Raw genomic sequence first — 10379 nt, 5'->3', positions numbered from 1 at the left:
GGGAGATTGATGTCTCTGTATTGACCGACATGCATGGCATTCCCTTTTGAAAAAGCAATGGAAGTCAATGTAAAGTTATATGTAATCCAATGTAATATAAAGAAGATTATGATGATAATATAAAAAAAAAAAAAAAGTAATACTCCTGATGGGACCAGCAGTTGGCATAATGGCTATGTCACTGGACTCCCATGTAGTCACCCGCAGTTTGCGTCCTGGACCCAGTGGCTTAAAACTCATGCCGGGCGTGTGTGTGAGCATGCTCAAGATCTCAAGAGGAGAATGGAGAAGGGATTGCACCATAGCCATCCCCCTGGGGGGTGATTTCTCGCTTCCTGTCTCTCTCTGTCTTTCTGACGAGTGCACACGCCCTCTAGCAAAAATCTCTAAAAAAATAAAAAATAAAAAATAAATAAAAAGAAAAGAAAGAAAGAAAGAAAAAGAAAAAAATACTCCTGGGGCCAGCAGGTGGCTTGGTGGTTAGGGGAACTAGATTCCCATATGGCCGACTATGGTTTGAGCCCTAGACCTGGTGGTTAGCTTTCTCATTTTCTCTTTCTCTCTCTGTCTCTCTCTGGTCAGATTTAAAAAAAAAAAAAACGAAACAAAACAAAACAAAAACAATAATAACAAATGGGATTAAATAAATAAATCTTTTTTAAAAAATTAAATTTAAAAAAGTTGTTCCTACAAAGTTGTATGTGCAACTTAAGGGAGAGACTTAGCACAACACATGTAGGTGGTATAAACTAGGCCTCTCCCTCTTCCAATTTATTCATACCTTAGAATCTGCTCTGGACTGGTCCCAAATATATCTTCCCCTATTGAAGGGCAATGCAACTTCTACTGCAGCCTGGACCTGCTTCAAGGCCCATATTTCTCTGGGTTCTACTTGAAACTAGCATTCTTCTGAGTCTCTTGTTGGTAGCTCAGAGCAGAATTTCTAAATGTGATGTGTGCAGCTTCCCAAATTCAAAGAAGCCCACCCAACGCACTGCCTTTTCCCTGGTGTTATGGGTTTACAAGGTGTAACAACTTGTCCTTTATTTTGGAAGCATGCTCCAGCATTTCTCAGACCATTAGATTCCTAAAACTTCACCAACAAGGCAGGCCTCTGGACCTTTCTAGAGTTTATTCCCCCTCTCTATGGCTTATACATGCCTCACAAAGGCATCCAGAATACTTGGCACCTTCTCTTCCAAGTCGGCATGATGCCATCAATATAGTGGCCCAGATGATGCAGAGAAGTGTAAGGTAGATCAAGGCCCCTGGGGACTGTCTTTTGACAGAGCAGGAGAGACAACATAGCTTTGGGACAAGGCAGCAAGTGCACATTGATGTCCTTCCCCTGTAGTGACGAACTGTCTTTATCGATCAGAAAGAACACATTTGACAGATCAGTAACCACATATCAAGTGCCGGAGACCAAGCTGATCTGTCCCAACTAAGGTAAAATATCTGGCACAGCAGCTAGAGTATATTGTTTGGCATTGTTATATTTTTTAATGTTTGTTCATTTGGGTGGGTCTATAGTTATAACATGTTTTAGTTTGCATTTCACTAATGACTTATAAAATCAGTAACTTTTTTTTTTTTTCTGTAGATAAAATTCAAAGAAGCCCACCCAACGCACTGCCTTTTCCCTGGTGTTATGGGTTTACAAGGTGTAACAACTTGTCCTTTATTTTGGAAGCATGCTCCAGCATTTCTCAGACCATTAGATTCCTAAAACTTCACCAACAAGGCAGGCCTCTGGACCTTTCTAGAGTTTATTCCCCCTCTCTATGGCTTATACATGCCTCACAAAGGCATCCAGAATACTTGGCACCTTCTCTTCCAAGTCGGCATGATGCCATCAATATAGTGGCCCAGATGATGCAGAGAAGTGTAAGGTAGATCAAGGCCCCTGGGGACTGTCTTTTGACAGAGCAGGAGAGACAACATAGCTTTGGGACAAGGCAGCAAGTGCACATTGATGTCCTTCCCCTGTAGTGACGAACTGTCTTTATCGATCAGAAAGAACACATTTGACAGATCAGTAACCACATATCAAGTGCCGGAGACCAAGCTGATCTGTCCCAACTAAGGTAAAATATCTGGCACAGCAGCTAGAGTATATTGTTTGGCATTGTTATATTTTTTAATGTTTGTTCATTTGGGTGGGTCTATAGTTATAACATGTTTTAGTTTGCATTTCACTAATGACTTATAAAATCAGTAACTTTTTTTTTTTTTCTGTAGATACATGCACTCACTGGAGAGCGACAAAGAGAAGGAATGTGAGAAATCATTCCCCAGGGGAGATACCCACACTGCAGTCCCTTCTCCTCCATTCTACTCTTGGGATTTGGGGCACACACACAAACACATGCCCAGTGTGAATTTCAAGCCATAGGGTCCAGGATTTGATTCATGGTCTGCCATGTGGGAGTCTAATACCTTAACTGCCATGACACCTGCTGGCCCCCAAATCAATAACTTGTATATGCTTTTTGTCCATTTAGATTTCTTCTTTCATGACATGCCTATTCAAGTATTTTGTCTATTTAGAGAATGTATCTGTAGGAATTCTTTTTGTACTCTATATTGTTGTAAACAGTTGATGCCCTAATCCCAGTGTTACTATATTTAGAGTAGGGCCTGAAAGGAGGAAATCGTGGTTAAGTGAGGTCTGAATGGTCTGGCCTTAATCCAACAAGGTTGTGTCCTTCTAAAAAGAAGAGACAGCCAAGTGCTCTCTCAGGAAAGGCCACGGGAAGATGCAGCAGACAGGTGGGAAACTGCAAGGAGAATAACACAGTAATTATCAAAGGTTAAAGATAACCTCTAATTTCCATGTCATTGCTTATGAGGCTTCTCACAAGCTAATTCCAGCCTACCTCTCAGCGCGATCTCCCACCATTCAATCCTTCTGTCCCATGCATGCTGAGTCCTTGACAGCCCGAAAGAGTAGATTCTCCATAGAATAAATACTCATTAGGAACTGAATTTTGCTGGCACTTTGATCACAGACTTCTGGACTCCAGAACTATGAGAAAATAAATGTGTATTCTTTAAGCCATGCAGTCGATGGTGTGTTATTATGGCAGCCCAAGCAGACTAAGATGCAAGATGCAAGCCTTTGTCAGTTACATTTATTGCAAATATCTTCACTTGTCTCATATCCTGGAAAACTGCATGAGCAGCTGCTGTGAGTGTCTACTACTGTGAAACAAAAAATAGGTAGTGACAAACTCTTAGCTCAAAACTTAGTGACTACAGACAACAATATCATTGAGAGTGCTCATTAGTCTGAAACCTGGGCAATGTCTGATGGGGCGGGGGGGTGGGGGGGGCTGCTCATCTCTGCACCACACGGCATTAGCGGGGCAGTTTGATGGGAGATGGAGAATCCACTTCCACACACGGTCATTCAGATGGCTCTATACTGGGGCTGGCATCACCTAGGAGCTCAGCTGGGCTGCAGGCCCAAGGTCTCAGTTCGCCATTGGGCATCGCCATGGGTCTGCTCTGGCTTCCTCACAGTGGAGTGGTGAGGTCCACGAGCAAGCATCTCAAGAGAGAAGTTGGTAAAAGATATCAGTCTCTTAAGATCTGAGTCTAGGCACCCCCACAGAATCTCTTTGCCTTATTCAAGTAGTCATAGAGTCTTCCCAGATTCAAGAGGAGAAACAAACACCTTATTTTCTTTCTCTTTTTTTTTAGAGAGATTTTTGCTATGGGATGCGTGTGCTCACTGGAGAGACAGAAAGACAGGAAGTGAGAAATCATCCCCCAGGGGGATTTGCCACACCGCAATCCCTTCTCCTCCATTCAACTCTTGGGATTTTGGAGCACCTATGCACACGTGTCCAGGGTAAGTTTAAGCCACCAGGTCTGGGACTCAAACTGCAGTCGACTACATGGGAGTCCAGCAACATAACCATTACACCATCTGCTGATCCCCCGAAGACCTTACTTTCTGACTGAAGATCTGTTAAAGAATTAACAGATACCACAGCATCTAAACATTTTGTTTCCTGGACTTCAAGCTTTTTTCAGTACAGGGCCATGACAGCAAAGGAAAGACTCTGCTTAGTGATCAATGAGGCTCTTGTCTTGCATCCAAACTCCCTAGAAATTCTCAAGTCTTCCTCTCCTCTCTACCTATCCTAGCTCCTCAAAGACACTTCCTAATTCTCAAATCCTCAGCCTCTTGTAAATTCTCTCCAAAGGTTTGGGGACCCTGGCAGTCCACAGACCACATTTTCTAACTTTTCAACATCTCCTTAAATGTTTCACCCCCTCAGAATCTTTTCCCTAGGTCTCCGGGGCAGTCAATTGTTTGCCCCCTAGACTCCCAAGTCACCAGGAGCTTACTTCCATTTAACCATTTATCACAAAAAGTAACAGTCTTTTCTTTTTCTTGACAGAATCCAGTATTAAACTCAGAGGCTCTGGAGGGCAGGACCTGGGCTTATCTGAATACAAAGCTGGAATGTTCAGCACAATCTTGCTTGGGATCAGAGACTGACAGGAACTATTCTCCCAACTGGCAATTTCAGCAGATTGAAAAAGAAGGACACAGATCACATCAGGGAGGTAAAATGAGAATTGAGGCATCGGATGTGAACTATAACACATTTTTTTTAAACACTCACGCGAGAGGGACCTGGAGCAGTGATTGCCCAGGCCAGAGCAGTGACCTCTGCTGAGGCACTCCAGGGACTTCTGAAATCATCACCCTGCTCTGTAATTATCTAGTTCTGCACCCCCCCACACACACACACACCCATGCTAAACTGAGGGCAGGATCCACTTCCGGTTTATCTCTAGATCCTCCTCTGTTCCCCAGAACTCAACACAGTAGCTAGCACGCGGCACGTTGAATAATCAATGGCTGCATGGATGGGGTAAGAGTCTTCATAGTCCTAGAGATAGATTGTTCAGATGCCTTGTTCAGGGACAGACTTGCTGCCAGGTCAGGGAATATAACCTGCTCTTTCTGGGTATGCCTAAACAGCCCTTATTGGTGATCGAGTTAGGCAAGAGACAGGCTGCAGCCAGTATAAAGACTTAGGCCACTTTGATCATCAGTACTCTTGGCCAACCCTTGGAGACCAAGTAAATTGCTCCATCATCCAAGCAAGACTGAGATGGGAGTGGGAAGGGGTGGGGGGGGTGGTTAGAGCTAAGAGGTGGAGCCAGGCAAGCAAATCTGTGACAAGTTTACGCACTCTATGATCAAAATACAAATGGTTGGGACCAGCAGATGGCATGATGGTTACATTGCTGGACTCCCACACAGTCAACCGCGGTTCAAGTCCTGGACCCGGTGGCTTAAAACTCATTCCAGGTGTGTGTGCCCAAGAACCTTAAAGGAGAATGGAGAAGGGATTGCAGTGTGGCGATCCCCCTGGGGTGTGATTTCTCGCTTTCTTTCTCTCTGTCTCTTCAATGAGTGCACATGACCTACAGCAAAAAATCTCTTTTAAAAAAGCTGCAATGTGTCTTCAAAATGTTCATAGATGTGTATTATGAAAAATTATACATGGATTTCAAAAACATTTTTACTCCAAAATAACCTCATACTTTAATTCCATTTTTCCACTTTTTTTGAGAGATTTTTTGCTATGAAGGCACGTGCACACTCTGGAGAGACAGAGTCAAGAGAGTTGAAAGTGAGAAAGCAAGCCACCAGGTAAGGGACTCAAACTGTGGTCAGCCATTTGGGAGTCTTAACCACCATGTCACCTGCTGACCAGGGAGATGGGTATTTATTGGCTAGGGGTCTGTTAAGAGTGCTTAAGGGCAGGACCCGCTGTTGGGGGGATTGGGTCACTGAACTCCTATGTAGTTGACCACGGTTCGAGTCCTGGACCTGGTGGCTTAAACTCATCTAGCGTGTGTGTGTGTGTGTGTGTGTGTGTGTGTGACCATCTCCTGATTTCTCACTTTCTGTCTTTCTGTCTCTCTGTCTTTCTGGCAAGTGCACATGCCCTATAGCAAAAAAACCTCTCCAAGAAAAGAGTGTTTAAGGGCTTTGGACTCAGATCAGTAAAAGCCCAATTTTGCCTTTTACGAGCCGGGTGACACTAAGCGATTAGTTAACCTTTACACATTTTGGTTTTCTTCTCTGTAAGGTGGATAATGCCGTCTGCATCAGATTATCATTGGGGTTAAACTAGATCACATAGCCTACACAGCAGAAACAGGCTTGCCTGTGGCAAATAACACTCTCACGCATGCATTTTCACATGGACAGACATAGAACCACCAGTGGCAGACACAGCTTTCAATGCCAAGACTCACCCACCATCCCCATCCCGAGCTGCACCCTGCTTCACTAAGCTGGAGAGAGCGCTGATGCAGGAATCATTCATCTTTCAGCTTTACCTATCAACAGGACCACTGTAGACTGTTCCTGAGACCTGAATTCTCACCCTGTGACCCAAAGAGCCTTCCCCTTCTCCTTCCTAGCACAAGATTGCAGAAAAGGAAAAAAAAAATCAGTATAGAAAGAGGAAGAAAGGAAAGAAGGTGAGGAAGAGAAGACAGAGAGCCCAATTTTTTTTTTTTTTGCTTTTAAGTTTCATTTTATTCATAATAGAGAACACATGCATAAGCACAGATGCACACGAGAGAGAAAGCATCCCCGACTGGGCCTGCTCATGCCACGATCCTTTCTTTTCCAGTTCTCCATCTTGTCAGGATCCTGGGTACCTGTGCACAAACCCAGCATGAAGCCAACGAGCCAGATAAGACGATTCAAACCCATGTAGACCACCTGGGACAAGGCTTCGGAGGGACGTGCAGTGCCCAACTGCCAGCAGAGGGCGTGGCTCTGAACCAGAGCGAGAAAAGCAGTGCAGGAGGCAAAGGGCCCAGAAAGGCGCACAGAGCAAAACATTCTGATGAGAACAAGAAGTGGTGCAGTCGTTTCGTCCTGGACTCACATTCTTGGTGCACCACGTACTGGCTGAGAAACTAGTAAGTTGTTTAACCTGTCTGGGTAAGCCACATTTCTCATCTCTTTACTGTTCCTGCTCTACACGTCAGCCATATTGAACACTGCAGTCTTCAAATACACATTGCAAAAAAAGAAAAAACTGTTGTGCTCTTGCCTCTGTGAATTTGCACTGGGTGTTCCCTTTACCTGCAGTAACCCTATTCTCTAAATCCCACCTCTCACCTTCCTATACTTCCTTTCACCTCAGCTCAGACATCACTTCTGTCAGGAAGCTTTCCCTAACCACTTAGCTACTGTGTGCTCCAGGGAAGCTGCATTATCTCCCCGGTAGCAGTTACTACTCTGTCTGTTGACTTCACACCCTCCAGAGCACCGTGTCTTGTTTGTGACTGTACCTAGTACCTCACAGTGCTCAGTAAACGAGGTTTAATATTATCTAAACTTTGTAACCTTTAAAGAGTTGGACACGGAGCTGGCAGGTGGCGTGGTGGTTAAGGGCGCTGGACTCCTACATGGTCAACCATGGTTTGAGACCCGGATCTGGCAGCTTGTTTTCTCACTTTCTCTCTTTCTCTGTCCCTCTCTGGTCAAACTAAAATAAATAAATACATAAATAAATAAAGTTAAATAAAATAATTCTTTAAAAAAAAGAAAAAAGAGTTGGACAAATGCTCAGGGCATTCAAGGAATATTTGTTGAAAGGAGTGGAGTGAGGTGGAATGGGAAAAATCCTGTGGTTTTAATGGTATTTAACAGCAATATCTTAAAAGTCCACAAGATGTCAGTGTTTCCACATGAGAAAAATAATGTGGCCACCTGAATGAAATCTAAAGCATTCCCCCATTGATAGCATAAATTAGAGTTAATATTAATATAGAAACAATAGAGATTGGTTGACTGGTTGAACCGAATAGTTGATCTATACACACGGCACAAAACCTAAGTATACAGTAGACAGTAAACAGTCCCTCCCACCCTACCCTCCCTTATCAACTGCCCTGTTTTGCCCATGCCCAGGATAAATATTTTACTATATACATAAGATAGCTTATATTTTGGGTCATCGGAAAAGTCATGAGGTATTTTTTTTTTCTATGTAAAAATGCACCATGAGTTTTCCGATGACCCAATATATAACTGCATATGTTTTTTACAAACTGGTGTTAACCAGTAGTTATGTCCGATACCACTGCCTTGATTTTTTTTCCCCCCTAGTTAAAATACCTCAGGGTGTTCCATATTAAAACAGTTACCCCAGGGCCAGCAAGTGTTCTGGACTCCCATAAGGCCAACTGCAGTTCGAGTCCCAGACCTGTCAACTTGCTTTCTCACTTTCCCTCTCTCTCTCTGTCTCTCTCTAGTCAAATTAAATAATAATAATAATTGATAAAGATAAGATAAAATCATTCTTTTTTTTTTTTTTGGAGAGGTGTTCGCTACAGGGCACGTGAGCTCACCAGACAGACAGAGAGAGACATCAAGACAGAAAGCGAGAAATCACCCCCCGGGGGGATGGTCACGCCGCAATCCCTTCTCCTCCATTATCCTCTCCGGATCTTGGGCATGAACGCACACGCGCCCGGCGTGAGTTTCAAGCCACCGGGGCCAGTACGCAAACCGCAGTCGACTACGGGGGAGTCTAGCAACATAGCCATTACACTAACTGCTGCTTCCCAAATAAAATCATTCTTAAAAAAAATAATTACCCCACTTAAAAAAAGTCTTCCAGGGACCAGCAGATGGCGTAATGGTTATGTCGCTGGACTCCCATGCAGTCCACTGCCTTTTCAGTCCTGGCTTAAAACTCACACCTGGCATGAGTGCCTGCATGCCCAAAGTCCCAACAAGAGAATGGAGGAGAAGAGATCATGGCGTAGCCAGTGAGGGGGTTATTTCTTGCTTTCTGTCCCTCTCTCTCAGGTGAACACACACACCCTATAGCAAAAATTTCTAACAAAACCCTTCCTTTGTTTAGCTGTACCCTAATGTATTTAACCAATCTCCTATTGATGGGTATTCAGTTGCTTCTAATTCTTACCATTGCAAATATCTCAAATATTTCTCATTTTGCCATGTGCAAATATATTTGTATTTTAAACCCCAATATTTTGATATTGTAAACTAGCTCTTTATTGAGCTTGTACCCATTTACACTGCTACCAATAAAACTCGTGGTTTGGGAAGAAAATGGTGGAATGGTGTTTGGATCTGGGTTATAGATGAGCTCAGTTTTCAGAGTGTCCTTGCTTCTAGACCCTCTCAGAGGATAGTGCTAGGCAATATGGGTACTATGTTAATCCACACATACTTACATTTCTATATTTCTACATGGATCTCTCTATATATTTAAAAGCCAAGTGTTTGTCTCAGAAGCTTATAGAATGGAGGCACAGAACGTCCCAACTCTACTCCAGAAGTAGGTGAACATAGCAATGGGACTAATAGTTCATAGTTCATTTTCTGCCTTCTCTGAAACCCCACCCCAACATTCTCTGGTCACCTCGTTACAAACTACACAAAGCTGGAGTTCTCTGCCCTCCAACCTAACAGCTAGAAGCTCAGGGCCAAGGAGCTCAGGGTCTAGAAGCTCAGGGTTGAGGCAGGGTATCTAGAACCTGATACAAATTTCTGCTTTCTGAGCAAGCCAAAAGAAAGCTATTCTGGGTTGAAATTTTTGTTGGTTTGTTTTACAGTGCGAATTGATTTATTTAAAACAGTTATTTGAAACGCACAACAAAACAAATTATCCTTAAAATTATTAATGCTGGGGCTGGCAAGTGGCATGGTGCTTAAAGGTGCTGGACTCCCACATGGCCGACCACGGTTCAAGTCTCGGACCTGGTGGCTTGCTTTCTCACTTCCTCTCTCTCTCTCTCTGTGTCTCTCTGATCAAACTGGAAAATAATAATAAAGTTAAATAAAATAATTCTAAAAAAAATTATTAATGCTTTAGGAGCTGGCAGATGGTGTAGTGGTTAGGATGCTAGACTCCCACATGGTTGACTGTGGTTTGAATCCCAGACCCAGTGGCTTGAAACACACCAGGCATGTGTGCATGTGTCCCCAAAATCCCTAGAAGAGAATGGAGAAGAACGGATTGTGGCATGGCTACCCCACCCTGGGGGGTGATCTCTCACTTTCTCACTCTCTCTGTCTCTGTGTCTCTGGTGAGCACATGCTCCCAATAACAAAAGTTTCTCTTAAGAAAAATTATTGATGCTTTGTTAAAGAACAGGCCGATAACTTGCATTTCTTTAAGACTATGAGTCAGGGATGGTATTAGGAGTTTTCTACATATTATTTTATCTAATACAAGGAATCATTTTGAATCTTTAATAATGATGAGAAAATTATCAGAGAAGTAAAGGAGTTTGTCCAAATTCACACAGATAGTAAATGCGAGAGTCAAAATTAAAATCCAGGTCTGCTT

Source organism: Tupaia chinensis, unplaced genomic scaffold, assembly GCF_000334495.1.
Source record: "Tupaia chinensis unplaced genomic scaffold, TupChi_1.0 Scaffold000047_1, whole genome shotgun sequence".
Classification (NCBI taxonomy): domain Eukaryota; kingdom Metazoa; phylum Chordata; class Mammalia; order Scandentia; family Tupaiidae; genus Tupaia; species Tupaia belangeri.
This window is presented reverse-complemented; position numbering follows the sequence as displayed.